The sequence below is a fragment of the Galeopterus variegatus genome, unplaced genomic scaffold (assembly GCF_000696425.1).
Source record: "Galeopterus variegatus unplaced genomic scaffold, G_variegatus-3.0.2 Scaffold82, whole genome shotgun sequence".
In the NCBI taxonomy this organism is placed as follows: domain Eukaryota; kingdom Metazoa; phylum Chordata; class Mammalia; order Dermoptera; family Cynocephalidae; genus Galeopterus; species Galeopterus variegatus.
This window is the reverse complement of record NW_007726193.1, coordinates 527,091-547,960: the sequence shown is the minus strand read 5'-3', so window position 1 is coordinate 547,960 and position 20,870 is coordinate 527,091. Positions and strand designations below refer to the sequence as shown.

The window sequence follows — 20,870 nt, the reverse complement described above, 5'->3', positions numbered from 1 at the left end:
GAGGGTTGCGATCCGTTGCCGGTCACGAAAAAAGACAAAAAGACAAAAAAAAAAAAATCAGTTCTTTTTAGTTCTCACCAAAATATGAGCTGGTTAAGGCAAGGTGCCACTTACCACTCCCACACGCTGCCCAACCTAGACTTCAAGGTAGGGGGGGAAGCAAGCTTGTAAGGCAGTGTATGTGCCTTTGAGGACATCTCTGTCCTCAGACACATACACATGTTTTATAGCCTGATGTCTGTGGCCTAAATATAATTAAGGGGTAAAGCTGATAAAAATGATTTAAGGATTTTCCATTACTTGGTAAAACCTAAGCTTCTTCCATTCCCCACCCTCTGTCAGCATTAGAAAAGCACTTAGTGCACTAAAGAAGTCTCTAAGGAGCAATTCCCCGGGGCCTGAAAGGGGTTCTCAGGCTCAAGAAGTGGGGGGCTTCTGCAGGGTTTACAAAGGCCTAAGGATGTCTAGTCAGTGACACAAATCACTGGGGTGGATTTTGGCAAGTGCTTGCCCAGTGCTGCTACTCCTTCCAAAACATACCAAGGATGGTTTGAAAGAGTAAATATAAAATAGTGAGTCATAACTGGCACTCATACTCTGCAAAAGGAAAAGCTTCTGCTAAAAGGTTTTTACTGTGCGTGTGTGTTGGGGGTGAGTGGAGAGAACTGGAGGATGGGAGTGTTTGATGGTGTTTGGTTCTTTTCATCCTAACCATTTTTCATTTCCAAAGCTGAAAATGCAAGGAAAGAACAAAAGATGGCACTTGGAGCCAACCTAACCTCCACCACCAAGCACACTCCAAGTGCTAGCCCAGCCTCTCCAAGTTGTTCTTATTCATTCTTAACACTATTTTATTTCAAAGTGCATCTCTGCCCAACTCCCACACCTTGGTTAAGCCACCCTAGCCATGATTCCACCTCTGGCATTCTAGATGTCAGTTGTGTAGTTCCCCATTCTAGAAACTCAGATGTTCCTAGAGATGTTGGCTTTTGTGAGAAATTCCTACTCTAGCTCTGGCCCTGAGGAACTCAAATCTGGAACCCACAGTCATTCAATTGGCACCAAACCCCTACCCCACCCCACCCCCACCCCCACAGTGGGAGTTCAGTAGATGTCTAATTCTTTCCCCCCGGACTGTGTAGACACTAGCACGGCAGACAGATACCTTATCAGACTCACCTTACAGCATTCTCTTTGGTATTCATTGAAACAGAGGTTTTATAGCGTGATGTCTGTGGCCTAAATATAATTAAGGGGCATAGGGTGGGGTAGGAAGGCCATGCTAGAAAGGTTCCTTCCACCGCTCTTTCCAGTAGAACACTGTAGCATTTGCTGTGTCTGGGGTCTTAAAGGAATAAGGAGAGGTCTGCAAGACTAACCTGGTGATTCCTCCCGGGTCTCATCAAATGAATGGATAAGAAAAGGGGAGAAACTATACTGACCACCAGACGGTGTCTGAAGGGGTCTATTGGTACATCAGACATGATTGTAATCAAGAGGCAGCTTGGCCTGGTACCAGGTTTTCCAAAGTGTGTTTGAGGAAGAGTAGTTCTATAGATTTATAATTCTAGAAATAAGACAAAAAAAGGTCCCACTATCAGATAAGTTCAGGAGAGGTAGGGTTAAACAGGTCTCTTTATTGCAGGACTTCTCAGAGCCTTCAATATATTGATGCGTCTGTGAATCTCTGAGAGCTGACCACTGTTTCCCAAAGAGCCTAGCAGGGGACCCATTTGAGGTAGAACATTTCAAGAACTATTGTTCCTAACTGCCTAACCCTGGCCCAGTGGAGCCTTGAGTTTAGAAGTCACACAAACCGGAATTTGAATTCTCAGTCATTAATTCCTCTGCACCTCAGTTTTCTCATAAGAAAATAGGGATGATACCATATACCTTACTAACTTATACTGATGACTTAATGAGGAGCTCAGTGGTAGGAAAAAAACTAGCTTGAACGAAGAGCAACTCTTCTTAGCCAATGAGTTAAAGGGGCCATGCATAGGTAGGTGCTCACTGTGTTTGCTCAAATCTCTTCCTCCAGAATGCTTTGTCTGGGGTCTCCCAGAGATTAAACTCCCTGGGTGCCTACAGGTTCTGGGATACTTGAAGACTCACAAACAAATGGGCTCTTTTCACCAAGAGCTCTAAGATCTGAAAGAATTTTATACTAGTAGTAGTAGTCGTCGTCGTCATAATAATAATAGCTAAAATCACTACTATTTATTAAGGGACTACTATATAAAGCATGTGATAGGTGCTTTATATTTCTATTATTCCAGTTAATCTTCACAGCAAACCTTCAAGGTAGTATCACCACCCCCACATTAAAGGTGAAGGAACTGAGACACAGCTGATTAGTGGCAGAACTGAAGACTCACTGTTTAATCATTAAATAACAAAAATGTCTGTCCACAAAAAGGCTAGCTATGCCTTGGTTTCAGGATCCAATCTGACCAGTCTATGTGAGAACTAAATCACTAAAGAAAACTCGAACATTACAAGGAATTCTGTTTCCATTTCTTACAGATAAATGGAAACCCTGTGGTCCTCTAGGATTATAAGAGGCCAAGGGAGCTAAAGGAAAATTTCTAAATATAAAGTTGTGTAGTGGAGTTTGGGGAATACCATATGAGAGACCTAGAAGGGTTTCTCAAGGTATCCTTTCCTTCATTTTCTGGCTCTCGCCCAAGTGACCACAGAACTTTTCCAAATAACAAGTTTATCTGAAATAGGCCACAATCTTTCAGATTGCAAAGTCATCTGTACACCTTCTTAAAATGATGACAACTGACTTATAACCAGCATCTCTGAGAAAAATTATTCTGAGAAATTACACAGCAATAAAATTTACTCCAAGGAGTGCATGTTCCCTGTTTCATTGCCACAGAATATATGTTTACAGTGTAGAATTCTGCTTGCCCCAAATGCCTAAGAACAAACAAACATATTACCTGTTTCTTCTGCTTGGACAATGCAGAGGTTTTTCCTCACACCAGGTGTTACGAGAGAAACAAAGACAAGAAAAAACCTTCCCTATGAGGGAATGCAGAGGTCTGAAAGAAAAGAGGTAGAATTCCAGCTCTCCCTGGAGCTCCACCCAACCCTACCCTCCCCCCGCCCCATACATACACATGCACACAGCTCACATGTCTACAGGAAGAGCTCTTGCTTAAATAAATAAATAAATACACGTACACAAACATACATAAAGAAATAACTAGAACTAGAACAGGGCCAGGCTGCTTTGCCTTTCAGGCTGGCAGGCGAGCCCAGAGCCACAGATCTAGGAGAGGCCAAGCTGGCTGTGAGCCGCAGCTGTCTGCCCCAACCCTGCTCTGTGTCTGGCCTGGAGATAAAGGGATGTGCTCAAGTAATGGGCTGCAAAGTCAGTGGTCACATGACTGCTTCCTAGGGGACCAGGCTCTGTACAGGCCAGACCTGGCTGCTATTTGCATAAATAATCTGCATCAGTACAAAGTAGATAAGAGAATTTCCATCAATAAGGGCAGAAAAGCATTCTTTAGATCAACTGAGGATAATTTTTAGAAAACACTACAGTAACCTGAGTACAATGAAGAGAAGGTAGTGGGAAAACTAAACATTGCTCCTTAGGACTAGAAAGGGATGGGTTTAAGGGAGCAGTCATTGGGTGCAGTGCTATAAACTAATTCATGTGATATTTGTATTCCACCAGGTGTTCAATTAGCTCCTTGTTAGAGAACCTGTGTGTGAAAGGGAGAGTCACCTCTCCTCATTAGCAGAAAGGAAAAGGAAAGTTGATCTGTAATTTTGCTGAGTTTCAGAAGGAAGAGGAGGAAGGCACATTTGGAAACCCAAAGTGCCAATGTCAGTAATGGATGCCAGCAGCCACAATTCTCCTATCTTTCAAGGCAACCCAAGGGTGGTCTTTCTTCCAGAGTCTCATGCTGACTAGCTGCACTGGCAGCAATTTTTCTCCCAAACTCTTCCCAGCTGGTTACACAGCATGTTTTCAAGCTTGTTGTCCTTAGGCTTCACCAACTAGGACTTAAAGCACTCCAGCCATAGCCATTTCATGATCACACCCAAGCTGCTCTTTAGCCCAATTCCTTTCTGCAATTGATAGCTACAGGAGATTTAGTAAAGTGGCTACCTAGTTTGCTATTTAATCTAATGGCGTCACTTCAAAAACAACTGGAAAGGCAGCTTTGGGCTTCTGTATTCCTATTAGCATATTGAATATTATCAGAGGGCCTCATTGTGAGGCAATACAACCGTACAGGTTTCCATGGTTGAAACGCCAAGACTAGGACCTGATGAGCCTGTCACACACATTGTAAATGACAGCATAATTACCCAGGCTCCTGAAAAAATAGTGGACAATGTAGCTATATGGCTGGCTTTCCTGGCCAAATGCCTATTCAATCCACAGCGTTTAAATGATAGCTATGTCTACATACAGTTGTTCACATGTCACCTCCTCTGTGTGAAGCCTTCCCTGAATCACCAAAAGAGAATTAGTCACTCTGTCTTCTGGCTCTCAAAGCCATGTGTGTGTCCAATTATAGCTTCCCAAAGTATGTTGTAAATTGCCTTCTTACATGTGAACTCCTAAAGGAGTCTCCATGTCATTCCTTCCTCTTGGCATCCCCAGCACCGAATGCATAAAATGTACTCACCAAATATATTTGTTTAATCACAGAAAGAAAGGAAAGGAGGGGGAAAAAAACTCATGCTTTAGGTGGCTATTTTAATGGCCAGCCTCTGGACCATGGACTGGATTGGCTGTGCCCTTTATGTGATTTGTTTAAAACTTAGAATTTGCTTTAAATGAACAACTTCACTGTATTTTTCTATTGTACAAAGGATATTGAAATGAAAATTACAAGGAATCCTACAATCAGCCTCCAATTGTTAAATGAACCAACACTGATGTATGTGAATAAATCACAATAATGATAATAACATTTATGGAGCACTTACCATGTTCTAGGCACTTATTAATTTTACACGTGTTGATCTTATTTAATCCACACACCATTCTAAGAAGTCTATATTATTATAATCCCTATTTACACATTAGGAACTATAGCCCAAAGTCAAACAGCAAACGAGGGGCAGAGCTGGGATCTGAACCCAGGCACATTGACTCTAGAACCCCTACCCCTATTTCTAATCATTACACTATACTCCCTGGGTCAGCACCTTGTGTGTTTGCAAAATTCAGTTTTCAGCCTCTTCTCAGATGCTCTCTGGCTTTCTTTCAACTGAGCAGGGATGTGGTCTCCTAGCCTGAAAAAAAGAAAAAAATAAAGGGCAAAGTAATGTTAACAGTTCAAAAGCTACTCATTAACAGATTTATACACCTAACAGTTAAGGTGGATCAATTTATTTCTCGAGGGGCATATTACCATATGAAAACAGCCAATAGGAAAAGTGAGAGATCGGATTACCCCCAGAGAAAGGCCATGGCAATACCAAATCATCCTTAATTAAGATGCCTCGTGCTCTTCCATTCAATTCAACAAATGTTTATTGAGCACCTCCTACGTGGCGGACACTGTGCTGAAGGACAGGAACATAAATGGTGAACAAAATACACATGATTGGGTGGGGCAAACACGTAAGTACATAAGAAATTACAATAAAATTACAAATTGAAATCTGTCTCCCCTATTAAAATACAAGCTCCAGGTACATATAACAGTGCCCAGGCACATAAATATCTACTACATGAATAAACAAAAGCAATATAGTATGATAAAATCTTCAATAGAACAGGTAAAGGACACTACGGGGGCACAAAGAAAGAGCCCTGTAATAGAAAGGGGGAAGAGAGAAGGCTTTCTAGAAGGGATGTACAGGCTGAGGCCTGACAACTGAGCAGGCATTGGCCAGAAGAAAAAAGTAGGAGAAGAGGGTGTTCTCATAGATATACCTGTTCTACAGTACTTAACAAGGATGTGAAATGGGAGAGGGGAACCAGGCCAGTAGAGAAAGGTACCAATCTGTCAAGATTAAAAAATGGCTGCCCTCTCCAGCTCTTCGGGTGGACTTACTCTTTCTTGGTTGCCCCCCCTTCCTTTCTCACTTCCCCACTTTCCTACTGGCTTTGCCTTCACCTTCCAAATACACTTCTTGCTCTCAAATGCTTGTCTCAGGCTCTGCTTCTAAGGGAACCTTCTAAGGGAACCCAAACCATGACACGTAGTTAGTCCATGGCAAACTATGGAAAAACAGAGGGGATCGGAGCAGGCTGGCTATCTCGCAAGGGAGAAAGAGGACATCGTAGGCAAACCTCTCCTATTTCACAAGCTTCCTAGAGCTGGCCATAGTTCCAACTTCTGCCAAGGCAAAGTAATTCTAACGGGCAGCTCCTATTATTAATCATGACACACCCTGAGAAGTATGCTAGGATCTAGGCAAAGCAGCTGGATTGAGGAGTAGACTGAAATAACAGCAACATGCACAGATCTGTTTGGTGGTGGGTACTTAAGGCGTCCATCCACTTCTGGCTCCTGATACCTCAATGCCGGATAGTACCAAAGCAGGGGAGCTCGGGTGCGGCTGGCCTCCCAGCTCTGGCAACTCTCAGGTAGCCTTCTGGTGCTGGGGCCAATAGTAAGCAATCATATCCAATTATCACTTCCTAACCCCTAGTAGTCTCCAAAATTGGGGTTCCTGGCCCACAGCAGATGTGCAGAGATCCATTGGAGAGCAGAAAACAAACATTAAAACTCATATTTTTATCTATTTTCTTATTCTTGCTAACTTTTCTATTTCCACGTATATTTGATCATGTACATAACAGATGAGTTCAGTAGTACTAGTTGTAAATAAATAAATATGCCTGTATCAAGGGTCCATTCTCAAAAACCTTTTACCATGAGGGATTCATGATCAAAAAAATTCAAGGAATCCTGATTTAAGGGGCCTGCTCCCTTTTAAAGAGAGGAAAGGAATACTAAGTAATTTTACATTTAAATAAAGAGAAAAGATTAAGCATATTTCCAAGGGTGAGTTCTGGGTATTGAAATACCCCATTAAATCAAAGAAAAAAGAGACCAGATTTGGCAAGTCATTAAGAAGTCATTATAAGAAATCAAAGGTGGGTTATGAGCCACTATCAAGTGGAACAAATTCATTAAGGTCAGTACTGGCCAGATGTGTCTGTTGGGATCACTGGTCAGCAACCCCAATGACAGGCTGAAAGAGCTGTCATATGCTGAGGTGTGGCAGTTCAGCTTTGAAAAGGCTCCACCGTAGATACAAAAGTTGGACTTTCCTTAGTTTTGATTTAATAAATAGAAGATTAGTAGATACCAGGACTTAAATTTTCATCACTGCTTAATCTAACCCTAGATTGGTCCTAGACGGCTTGAGTTTAAAAGGTCTCCTTAAATTAACCTTGAATGTTCATATATCAAATCAAAACCTTCATAGTTTTCTCCATTTTATCTATTTTCTTATTCTTGCTAACTTTTCTATTTCCATGTATATTTGATCATGTACATAATAGATGAGTTCAGTAGTATTAGTTGTAAATAAATAAATATGCCCATATCAAGGGTCCATTCTCTGGGTAAGATGGAGAAAGGACATTCTACCCACTCTACTTTGTCTCTCCCATGGAATGAACACATGAACAGAATCCAATCAGCAGCTATTTGAGGACTATCGCAGGCAGGCTCTAAGATGCTCCAATGATCCCTGCCTCCTGGTCAGTTCATGCCCTTGTGTAATACCCTCCCCCTGAGTGTGAGCTGGACCAAGTGACTTGTTTCTAATCAATAGAACATGGCAACAGCGTCAGGATGTCAGTTCTGTAACTAGGTTATAAAAGATTGTGACTTTTGGTCTTACTAGCAGACTCTATCACTTTCACAGCTTGAATGCTTTCAATGAAGTAAGCAGCCATATTGAAGAGGCCCATGTGACAAAGGACTGGGAGAAGTCCCTGACCAAAAGCCAGCAAGAAACTAAGGCCCTCAGTCAAACAGGCCACAAGGAACTGAATTCTGCCAACAACCACATGAGCTTGGAAGTGGATCCCTCCCCAGTCAAGCCTTCAGATGACTGCAGCCCAGTCAACACCTCAATTGCAGAAGCTCATCACAGATCCTGAAGTAGAGGGCACAGGTAAGCCTTGCCCAGGTTCCTGCCCCACAGAAACTGTGAAATCATAAATGTGTGTTGTTTTAAGCCACTATATTTTCTTGTAATTTGTTACACAGCAATAAATAAGTAACATAAGGACTCTGAAAAGTAAATGGTAGAAGGCAGATTATGGAAACAGATGGGAATTTGAAGCGTCACTGATGTGGCAGTGAGTTTAACTTATTTTTTCCCCTGCAGTTCCCCCAGACTGGATTCAAGGAAGCAGAAATTCAAATTAAAACTGCAATGAGATACCACTATACACCTATTAGTATGGTTAAATCTTTTTAAAAAATACAAACAATACCCAGTGCTGGTTAGAATCCGGAGCAACTAGAACTCTAATACTTTGCTGGTAGTAATGTAAAGTAGTACAGCCACTCTGAAAAAGAGTTTGGTAGTTTCTTATAAAGTTGAACATACATGTACCATATGACAGCAATTCTACTCCTGGTTAGTTGCTCTAGAGAAATAGAAATTTTCTATTTACACAAAAACCTATGTACACATTCATACAGTCAAATACTAAAAACAGCCCAAATGTCCTTCGATGGGTGAATGAATTACACAAACTTTGGGATATCCATACAGTAAAATACTACTTAGCAATTAAAAGGAATGAACTGTTGATACATGCAACCTGGATGGATCTCAAAGGCATTATGCTGAGTGAAAGAAGCCAAGCTTAAAAGGTGACAGACATTTATATGACATTCTCAAAAAGACAAAACTTAGTGACAGAGAACTGATTAGTGGCTGCCAGGGGTGGGAGAGGGCGAGTGACTACAAAGAGCTAGCAGGAGGGAGTTTTGGGGGGCAATGTTCTGTATCCTGATTATGGTGGTGGTTACACTAATCTATCCATGTGTTAAAATTCACAGAACTGTACAACAAGTCAATTGCATTCTATGCTAATTTAAAAATACATTTTTAAAAAACTTCACAGAGCTGACTCTGGTTTAGCGCCTTTGGGTCTATAGATACTGGAGTCCTGAGAGGCTGACCTTGACTGCCCAGGACTTCCTAAATTGCAGCCAGAAACAGTATCTTCTGCTGTCAACTCAGAAAACACTTGCCCCTCCCTCTAACTTCTCTTTTAGTTTTCTTTCCATGGGGAAAACTCAAAAACACCGAGATTCCAGTCAGAAGGTGCAGCCCATCCATTCTTTACTCAACAGATCCTTGCTGAGCACGTTCCAGCTTGGAGGCAGGGAGACAATGATGAATAAATTATGATGCATTCCCCTACCAGGTTCACAGTGTAATGAGGGACACAGGCATACATACAAACAATTTCAAGACAGGAGGTGTAGGCACAGAGATATGCCCACGTACTACTGGAGTCCAGAAAGAAATCAGCTCTGCCTGGGAAAACCAGGAAATGTTTCCAAGAGCATAAAAGGTGGGGCATTCCAGAAAACATGGGAGCATTTTATGTTTGAGTAATGTTTTTTGAGATTAGGGGATAGTAGGTGTATAGAGTGGAGGTTGGAGACATTAAACTGGGAAGGTAGATTGGTACCAACTGAGAGCATTCTTACAAATCACAACAAAGAATTTGGACTTTAACCTATCAGTCAGAGATTGTAATTTCAAATGCTTAATGGGTTTGAGCAGATAATATAAATGAATAAAGCAGCCTGAGTGGAAAGCACGGGACACTGTCGAGAGCTTTTGTCTAAATGAGGCAGCTGCTGCTTACTGCTAGCTCCATCTCAAGCTGGCATCCAGAAATCCTGGCCCAATGTTGCCCAACGTAAGAGAAGCTGAACATACTTTTATGTAGGATCTCTCTATTTTTAAATGTTAGCACAAGTGTATTTCAGCAAATTTAAGATGCCATCAGTTACAGGATGCATTATTATGTTATGTACCAGTAAGAAAGAAAACCACCACCAATCAAACTATGGCACTCTATCAATTTTAAGATACATCCCAATATCAGAGATTCTAAAACGAGAAAAAATGTACATCTCAGAATCAACGAAATACAGTAATTCTCTTTTTCTCAAAACACTATATAGACTGCGTGGGTTCAGTTTGAGGCTGTCAGATTGCAAACCCTGTTTAAGTTAAGGGGAGCCTGAGGGTAATCTGATTAGATTCAAACTGTAGGAAGATCACACTGGGGATCAGATGGTGATGAATCTGGGGAAAGCCGACAGTAGTTAGACCAATGACGAGGCTCCTGCAATAATACAGAAGATAGCTGGTAAGGGCTGAATTAAAGCTGTGGCAGTGGGGATGGAGAGGAGGGAGGGACCGAATGTAAAAGAGTTTTATGTAATAAACCCAACAGGTCTCAGACTGGGTATGGGGAGTGAGGGAGACAGGGGCATCAAGGAGGATTCCAAAGTTTCCAGTTTGGAAGAAAAGATGGATTCATCATTTATTCAACAATACTTACTCGGTGTCTACCATGTGCTAAGCACTGTGCTAGGTGCTGGGGATACAATGGTGGACAAGACAGACATGGTCCCTGCCTTCTTATGATTTACAGTTTAGGAAGATGCCATTAATTCTAATAGGGTATTAAACAGTATGAGAGTCAGACACAAAGGGGATAGGCATATTTATGGCAGAGAAAAGTAATGGGTTCAGTTAGGGGTGTGCTAAATCTGAGTGCTCATGAGATCTCACTGTTGAAATGTCCCATACGCAGTAGAAACCTGGGTTTAGAGCCCAGGAAATAATTCAGGACTGGAGAGTAAGATTCGGGAGGTCATCAGGTTACTGACAATAGCTGAAGTGATTAAAGAAGATAAAATGGCCAGGGAAAGCTTATCGAGTAAGAAGGCTATAGGGGCAAAAGCAGAACACTGGAGAATAGAGACATTAAAAAGAAGAGTAAGGAGCAAACAAGGAGGCTGAAAGTAAGAAGCCAGGGAGAGAGGGAATCTGTAAACCAAGGGAGACTTGGACTACCATATAATCCACATATACTTTTACCAATAATTACCACATAGAAGTAATTTACCTGGGCAATGTACAGTTCAGATTTTCAGAGTTATGGGTGTTTTGCGTGAATTCCAAATAGGCTTATGAGAACTGCTTCTTATTTAGGGAGCTGTGATGTTTTTAAATATTGCCACAATCTGTTCTTTTATCTTGTATGTGCTTGCGTTTTGCATGTACCTCAGTTTGACATCTAGCATGAGTCAGTGGCAGAGCAATGGTAATTCCTTATTTTTTCTTACATCCCTTCTGCAGGAGCTATAATCTGCCATTCCAAGACAAAAGTAAAACAACGAATATACATTTATATAACTCCCTTTCATGTCAAAGCACTGAGAATTGGACAAAACTGATCTAGGCACAGACAATGGAGTTGTGTTACAAGACCATCATGAGGTTCTCAGCCCAGAGCTCTGTAACAGGTGAGCCTGTGATGTGATTAGATACTCTGGTCCTTTGGACTTGCTCAGAAAGGCCCTCGGAGATCTCTATTTTATAGGAGAGGAAGCCAGGCCTAGAGATGTTAGGTGGCCTCCCCAAAGTCAGTCTTGTGACTCAGTGGCCTATACTCTTTCCACTACATCAAGGTGACCTGATTCCACCCTATAAATATAATATACAGTCATATGCCACATAACAACATTTCAGCCCACGACAGAGTACATATATGATGGTCAGAGCCATAGGCTGTAGCCTAGGTGTGTAGTAGGCTATACCATCTAGGTTTGTGTTAAGTACACTCTGATGTTTGCACAACAATGAAATTGCCTAACACATTTCTCAGAACATATTCCCATCATTAAGTGACACATGACTGTATATTAAAGTACGATAAACTTCATACATAAAACATAAAGTCTACAAGAGTTGGGCCAAACAACTAAACCAACAGAGGAAGCAGGTTAACTTTCAATAATATGGCCCTGTGCCTCCCCAGATCTTACTCAATTCATCTGGTACATTAAGTGCTCTTACCCTTCCCTCTAGGTTTTATCAGTTCCACACAGATTCAAGGAAAATAAGACTCCTAGATCTTCACTTCACGGGTTGTTGAATCTTTCAGCGTGACCTGTAAGCTCAGGACACAACCCATCATCTCACTTATAGGTCTTACTTGAAGAGGAATCCTCGGCCTCACCTGGAATCTTTTAGAGGTAGATTCATTCTAGAATCTTTAATAGGTTGCTTTGGCAACCCCACAATGAAGGATGCAGATATGGCAGTTAACTGCCCATGGAATGTGGACAACACAACCTGAATGAGAAAACCACTGCTTTCTTATTGAAAGGCAGATTCCAGGTTCTTCAAGCTTTCTTTTTGCCCCCAATACCTCCCTGTCAACTGTTTTTGTGTTCATAAACATGGGGAAAAAAAAGAACAAATTGTTTCGTGGAGGGATTTTGAAACTATTAGCTAAAACAAGGCCTGGAAAAGATCCATGGCTTTCTTTTCAAAACTCTTGCTGTCACTGCCTCAGATGATAAGAGTTTAAGGTGAAGTCTTTGGAAAAGTTTTTAGAGCATTTTCTTTGAGAACACTTATTCAGGTCTTGATTTCATTCATATATTCATTCAACAAATATTTGTCAAGCATCTATTGTGTGCCAGCTACTGTTTACACTCTGGGGATATACTAATTAAGAAAACTAAGTCCCTTCCCTCTTGAAGTTTATAGCCTAGTGGAGGAAATAAATGTTAATCAAATAATCATAAAATTAAATGTAAAATTGCAAAGGACAGGTACTCTTATTATGAGAGGAGTCAGGAGGTCAAGCAAAGGCTTCTCTGAGGAAGTCACCTTTGAAGGTGACATCTGAAGGATGAATAGGGATTAATTAGGTGAAGGTGTTGATAGGAAGATGGAGTCAAGCATACACTCAAGCTAAGGCTCACAATCTGGAGTAGATAACTGGAGTCTATGATTTAGGGACATTCAAAGGAGAATCTAGGGTTTACTAAAGCTGAAGTTCTTATTTTTACCAATATTCAAAGACTATACAATCTGTGAGTCTCTTACAACTCAATTACATGAAACTTCCTAAAACAGTACTTCTCAATTTTTAATGTACCTACAAATCACTTGGGGATTTTGTCAAAACAGATTACTGGGCCCAACCCCCAGGGGTTCAGATTCAGTAGTTCTGGGGTGGGGCGTGTGAATTTGTATTTCTAATAAGCTCCCAGGTGATGGTGACACATATTTTGAGTGGCACTGCTCTAAAACACAAAATTTTTATTTATTTTTTAATCGCTATTTCTTCTTCACTCCACTCTTTAATGAGTTTTGAAGTCAAACTATATTCTACAGTGTTCTTGTGATTTTTATGGTCTACTCGGCAGTATCACCAAAACAAAAAAAATGTTGTGATATATAAAGGAAGCAATGCTATAAGCTAAAGATTTCAAATATTTGGAAAGAATGAGAGAAATAACAATTATAAGCAAATTGAGGTATCAGTAATGTAGTAGAACTTCACTAATTTACCCCAGTGAGGTGAACTGTCATTCTTATTCAGTGAAAATCCAATTTACAAAGTAGTATTAAAGAAAAGTAATATAAATTAACCTGATGTAAGTAATGACAAGAAATTTCTATATGTTTAATGACTCTTTTACATGAACAGGTCAATAAAAGCCATTTGTAACTAATACTTTCATTTTTTGGATGAAGCTCTGGATTTTACATTATGTGAGATAAAAGTAATCTCCCCTGTTCGGTCTCTGTTACTACTGAACACAATTCCTGCTGATATGCCACGCTCCTGTTTGTGTGGCTACGTGAAAAGAACACTATGAAAACAAGTTGGTGAGAGATCCAAGATTTCTCTGGACTGTTTTTCCTGAGAAGGTCATGAGGTTGATATAGGGTCCAGAGCAAAATATGGTCATTTAAAAAAGTTCAAAATGAAGTCCTCTGTGCATGGAAGAGTAGGAAGATAAGGGAACCAGGAGTCAGTTCTTGTAATTTTAAGGAGATATAAGCTCTGCCACTTACAACCTGGGACCTTAGACAACTTACATAATTCCTCTGAGCCTCAGTTTCCTTATTTTAAAATGGGGATAGTAATATTTAAAGGGAATAATTAAAGTGGAAATGTCCTCATAAACTACAAATTGCTAAACAAATATTAGCTACCATTTCTAGGAGAAGCCTGCATTTCCCAAGCAGATACACATCCTAAACAAGAAATGTGGTCTGGCCTGTGGCTCAGGATGTGTCTGGGAGCACAACAGAATTAGGTTCTAGAGTTAGCTTGCTTGGGTTCATTTTCTAGTTCCACCACTTAACAGCTGTATGTGAGCTTGGGCAAATTACATAACCTCTCTGAGTCTGTTTCTTCATCAGGACAGTAATAGTACCAACCACACTGGGTTGATGTAAAGAATAAATAAGTTAATATGTATTGTGGCAGCCACTGATAGTTGCTTAACCAACATCCATTCTCCCTTTCTTCCTTACCAATAAAACCCTAGTTTTGTTCTAGGTGGCAATGTGCTCAGCCAATAAAACTTGATTTATTAGACTCCCTTGCAGCTAATGGTGGTCACATGACACAGTTCTGGCCAAAGAGATATGAGCAGAAATCTATTGGCTGAGCTTCCAGAAAAACTATTTTCCTGATAAAAAGGAAAAGACTGAGCTGGCACAAGCCTTTTCCTCCTTGCTCTTTCCTGACTCTGCCTGAAACCAAGACAAAATGCCTAGAGGAGCAGCAGCCATGTTGTAAGCATTAGGAAGAAAGCCTCACACTGAGAATGATGATGCAGAAAGATCGAAAGACAAGCCTGAGACATGGATGACTATGTGAAGCTGCTTGTCTCTTGGCTTCACATAATGTGAGAAAAACCCCAACACCTCTGTGTTAAGCCCTTGCTATTTCATTTACCTTATTACACACAGCCAAACACCCTCTCTAACCAATATACTTGTAAAGTGGTTTGAATGGTACCTGGCTCATATATTCAATAAATGTGAGCTATTGTTGTTGTTGTTGTTGTTGTTAGGCCAACATCTGTTCCCTAACTAGGTGGCTAGCAAATATTTCCCCAACCTCCTTGTAATAGGCTCCAATTTTCCTTTTTGAAATCAACCCTCCCCCTATTCTCAGCTATGTGATTTGCCTGGGATTGACACACCCCTCCCCCAACTCTAAGTATGGGCCCTGATTGGCTTAGACCAATTAGCATAGCCCATTGCTCAAGCAACAGTGATTGTTTAGGAATGGGCACATAACTCAGGCCTAAGACAGCACATCCTCTTCTCCCGGCAAAAGGAAGTGTTCAAGGTGGGCACATCATTAAAAACAGGTAATACCAATGAATCTCAGGGCTCTTGGAGCTAGGTCTGAGACAAACTCACTCATCTCCACCAAGTGTGGTGCTCTGAGCAAGACTGTCACCATGAAGACAGCCATAACAGGGGGTGAAACTGACACATGGAAAATGACAAACCAAGAGAAGGGCAGGGAAATAGAGCTGGAACCCTCCATCATAAATCTCTGGATCAAACGTTACCTATGGAATTTTCAAACCAGATTCATTTGAAACTGGTTTTGCTAACTCAGTTTGGGTTGGATCTTCTGTCACTTGCAACCACAAGATTCCTTCTGATACTTTTAGATGAAAAAAATCATAATTTTAATGTAAAGACTATACACCTAGGGGAGAACTTTCCTAACTCTGGTCTAATGCATCTACTTAATAAAATCGATATTCAAGCACAATATAAATTCATATCCAAATTACCTTTCTAAAAGAAAAAACAGCAAAAAAATCCACAATTAATTTGCAATTATGTGAATTAATTCAAATTTCTTTTCCAAAAGTAAAAAAGTCAACCAGCTGAAAGTGTTTTATTTTTGTTTTTTGTAAACATGTCCAGGAAAACTCCATTAAGAATAGATGTGCATCCGGGCTTTAGAATGAACAGTGAGCCCAGAGGCAGACACTGGAAACCTATGACTAATTTTGAAATAATATTCACAGACAGTTGTCATGGCAGCCTGCTCATTCTGCACAAAATAGAATCCACTGCATTTCAACAGGATTTAGCAGAGGAGAACTGCTAGCCTGGAGACAGCCTCTAACTGAGTTAAACAAACTTCTAATTGGTTTGGTTTTATGATTGTACATAGCCTTCAGATTATAATTGCATCAAAAAAAATCCCAAATACTTAAATTACTAATAAAAATGTACAATATGATTTTGGTTTAACACCTGCCCCACTCTTGCGATCTTTCCATCAGACTATAGAGAACAGCTTAGAGGTGAGTCTTATGTGCACAGTTGAATCCACGTGGAAATCTAAATAAGACAATAAATGTTGAGGAGGTAGAGGGAGTGGCCCATCTTCTTCCCATCACCAATTAACATTGGTTGCTACCACATGTTGCCTTTTGAGTGCGGCTCTATAGGAGTGGTTAGTTGCCAAATTGTTCTGTGCTCAGTTTCACAGTCCTAGGGGAGTGACTTTAGAAATAAGGGCCATCTCAAGACTCACTTATGAGTTAAGTAAGAGAGGGGGAGACAAAGCATTTTGGGCTGATCTCTCTAGAGTGGCTATCTCTGTAAAATCTAATCTCATTGAATGTGGTTAGGAATACCACACGAGGTCTTCTCTACTGTTAGACAGACTTTTGCATATAACCCTGCCCCCCTCTCCCATCTGCCTTCTCCACTCTCAAGTTTCTTCTTCAAGAGAGGAGACAGGGCTCTAATTTAAATCCAATAACATCCTAGGATAGGGAAACCACATAAAGCCATTATATTCTATTAACATCTCAGAACAAATTAGTCTTCAAACTTCTTCAGATAGGGCCATGTCATATGCTTTTTAAAAAATTCCCACACTGCCCAACACTGTGCTCCTAGACATAGTGCAGGCATGTGATAATAAACAACTTCAATCAAGGGACTGAGGCTGGCCAGTTAGCTCATTTGGTTAGAGTGCGGTGTTATAACACAAGGTCAAGGGTTTGCATCCCCTTACCGGTCAGCTGCCAAAGAAAATGAGACTGGAACACAGAGTAATCCCTCAGTAGCTGGTGGGCAGATTAAAGACACTGTCAAAATGGTATAGACATTACAGGTGAGAAATGTGGGAATGTTGAATCAATAGGGTTTGTATTTTCCCTATGTAACTGAAACTCCCACTAAACAGTGACATTAAAAATTAGGGGTTTTATCATATACATTGTATATTGACAAAATAAAAATTAAAAAAAAAAAAAAATTAGGGGTTTTATTTTTCCACACGTAACAAGGAATCTGAAAGTAGGAAATCTGGGGCTGGGACCCAGGCAACTTCCTTCTTTCAGCCAAGCCACATGGCTTTCTTCTTCATAACTGTCAACTCATAGTCACAAAATGGCTGCTCTGCTTCCAGCATTACATCCACATTCTGGGCAGAAAGTAAAGAACTTAAGGGCAAAATGGAGCATTCCACCTGAGTCCACTTCCTTTTAAAGAACTGTTTTTGAAGGCTACCTATTTAAATACATCTGATTGGCCAGAATTGTGTCACGCAGTCTCTCCCAGCTGTAAGGGAGCCCAGGAAATCAAACTGTTTTAGCTGGACACGTTACAAATCAAAGAAAATCAGGAAGTATAGTGCAGAGATTAAACAGCCTATGGAGCCAGCTGGCCTGGATTTAAAACCCTGCTCCCTTACTTACCAGCTGTATGACTTAATCTAGTTTCCTAATTATTCTGTACCTCAGTTTTGTTACCTGTAAACTAAGCATAACAGTATCTTTCTCACAGAGTTCTTGTGAGAATTAAATGAGTTAATATGAGCAAAGAGCTCAAAATAGTCCCTAATATGAGGGGTGTCCAAAAAGTTCATGGAAAAATTCGTATTATCTTTTAATCCTATTTCTCCATGAACTTTTGGAAGTACCCTTGTACACAGCAAACACTAAAGAAGTGTTTGTTTTCCTTATTTTTATCATTGAGGAAAAGAAGACTGGATATTGGATAAGCAACTAACAGTATCTGCCACAGATGTGTTGACCACTCTAATTTTACCTGTCCTGGTTACCGTGCCACATGTGAGCAAGTACCTTGCTGTAATTAAGCTCCCCAGGAGACAGGGAAACCAAAACCCTACCTCCCAGAAGTGGCCATTCCCATGACCATCAGCCTCGTCCCCACCTACTAGGAACCGAGAACAACCAAAACATTCAAGCATCCAAGCCAGAGCACCACTGTCAGCCACAGTGCCAATGCACATCCATTTTAGACATAGATCATTAGGACTCTTTCTGTTGCAAGTGTCAGTAAACCCATTCCAGCTGGCCTAAGCAAACTTAGAATATATTTCTCAAATAATTGAAAAGTCAGTAGGTATACTTAAGGCATGACTTGGTTGAGGACTTAAATGATGGCACTCAGCTACTACATTTCTCAGTTCAAATCCCTTGGTGTTGGCTCCCTTCTTAGGCCTCGATCAGGCAGTGGATGTCTTTCATAGTTTGTGGTCATCCACTAACTTCTGAACCTCTTCCCTATGTTCTGGTAATTCCTCACGTTTGACTCTTACCTCCCCAAGGCAGAAATAAGAAATTTGCCTTTCCAGCCTCTCTTATAGCAAGAGCACAGGCACGTAAACTAAGCTCCTCCAGAGACTTCAGTTCAGAAAAGGCAACATGAAGAAGTGGAGGGGTTAGGAAAGCCATCTTCTAACAAAGTTAGAGGCAGAGTTGTCCAGTTTTCAGAGACAGTAGTGGTAGAGATTCTGGACTCCATCATTGGCTCGAGTTGCTAAATCTGTACTCAAAGGAGGCAACAGTGGGCATCTGTGCCGGTGCAATCCCTTGGTGAGACTGGGACATTGTTCCTGGCTTTGGAGTGACCAAGGCCTTCTCAGAAATCCCATGAACCACCTAATATCCTTTAATAAACTCATTTTCTTCTTAAGCTAGGGGGTGTGTTGAAACAGCTTAGGTGATGTTATACTTTGGTAACATACCCCAAATCTTAGTGGCTTACAATAAAAAAGGCTTATTTTTCACTCCCGTTCCATGTCCAGTACAGGCGAGCTACAGTTCTGTAACATGTAGTCTTCCCTCTAATACTCAGACCAACCTGTGTCTTGGGCACTGGTGTTCTCAGAGTAAAGGGTAAGAACAGAAGCAGCGAACCACACTGGCTCTTAGGTTTTTGCTTAGAAGTGATACACATCACTTCTGCCCTCATTCAACTGGTCAAAACAAGTCTTTTGGTCAGGCCTATCAGTAGGGCAATGGTGTAAAAATCCTACATGAGGAAGAGAAGTGAATATTTTGAGCAAGAGGGTTCTGTTGTATGCAACTAAGAACCCTGTCTGATACAATGCAATGGTAAGACGGCAGCAGAACTTCCAGCCTCTGGATCATTTCACATTCAAGTCCAGGGTAAGCAAGAAAATGACTCTTCTTAGGAATGCAAGCAAAAGCCCCAGGATTAGCTCTGATTGGAAATGATTGACCTGGCTTGAGTCACCCCAACACTAACAAATTTATCTGACACATATTTAATGAGCACTTACTATGTGCTAGGTACAATTTAGTCTCTGTGGAATATAGCAGTGAGCAAAACAAAATTCATGCCCTCATGGAACTTTCATTCTAGTCAAGGGCAGTGTGGACAATTAAGAAAATAAATAAGTAAATATCAAGAAATTTAGATGGTGCTAAGTGCTGCAGAGAAAAATAAGCAAGAAAGGGGAATACTGAGTTTCTAGGGTGAAGGGAAAAGGATAATAGCAATTTTAAATAGGGCAGTCAGGGAAGGACTCACTGAGAAGATATTTGGCGAGATATCTGAGCAAGGTGAGAGAACAAGCAATGGGGTCATATTAGTCCATTTCTGTTGCTTATAACAAAACACCTGGAACTGGGTACTTTGGAAGAAAATGAAATTTATTGCTTACAGTTTCAGAGGGCTGGAAAGTCCAAAGTCCAGGGAACACTTATGGCGAGGGCCTTCTTCAGTGGTGGCTTTACAGCAACACAGGGGTCTCTCACATGGTAGAAAATGGCAGAGCAGAGAGACTGACCTCTCATGTGCTCTTCTTTTAAAGCCCTCAGAACCACACCCCTGACCACCATTATTAATCAATTAAGTACAGCATGGTCCTACAGTCTAATCACCTCTTCAAGGACCCACCTTTAATTACCATAATAGGATTTCCCACCCTCAACAGTTACAGTGGAGATTAAGCCTCAGTAAGGTTGGGGGGGCATCCAATCCACAGCAGGGGTGATCTAAGGAAAGAGTACTCAAGGCTGTGGGAATAGCAGGTACAAAGGCCCTGAGGCAGGCAAGGCCTTGTATGTTTAAAGAACAGCAATCAGGCAAGTGTAGCTGGAGTGGAGTAAAAGAAATGGTAGAGTAACAGGATATATAATCAGAGAGGTAATGGGCGGGGAGGTCGGACCATGTAGAGCCACTATAAGGCTTTGGCTTTTATTCTAGTTAAGATGGGGAGCCACTGAAGTGCTTTGAGCAGAGGAACATGTCTAACTTAGTTTTTATTTTTTATTTTATTATTATTATTTTTTAAATCTTTATTTTATTTTATTTTATTTTTTCCTTTTTGTCTTTTTTCATGACTGGCAACGGATCGCAACCCTCAGTGTCGCGCCCGTACCGGACCGGGACCGGCAACGGGATCGCAACCCTCGGTGTTGTGCCCGCACCTCGCTCAGCCAGTGAGCGCTGGTCTGTATGTGGGATCCGAACCCTTGGCGGGAGCGCCACCGCGCTCCCAAGCGGCGCACTGTAGCAGTGCGCCACCG

General features: G+C 41.1%; 1 protein-coding gene across 1 annotated transcript in view; it reads right to left on the bottom strand.

The window, feature by feature from the left end:
- PPEF1 (protein phosphatase, EF-hand calcium binding domain 1) overlaps nucleotides 1-20,870 on the bottom strand; it is a 117,235-nt gene that overhangs the window by 92,380 nt on the left and 3,985 nt on the right. Inside the window, exons 2-3 of the mRNA XM_008579852.1 lie at nucleotides 5,185-5,271; nucleotides 2,952-3,053 (exon numbers count right to left, since the gene is read on the bottom strand). The gene's annotated coding sequence lies outside the window, so the exon portion shown is untranslated. The remainder of the gene's footprint in view (nucleotides 1-2,951; nucleotides 3,054-5,184; nucleotides 5,272-20,870) is intronic.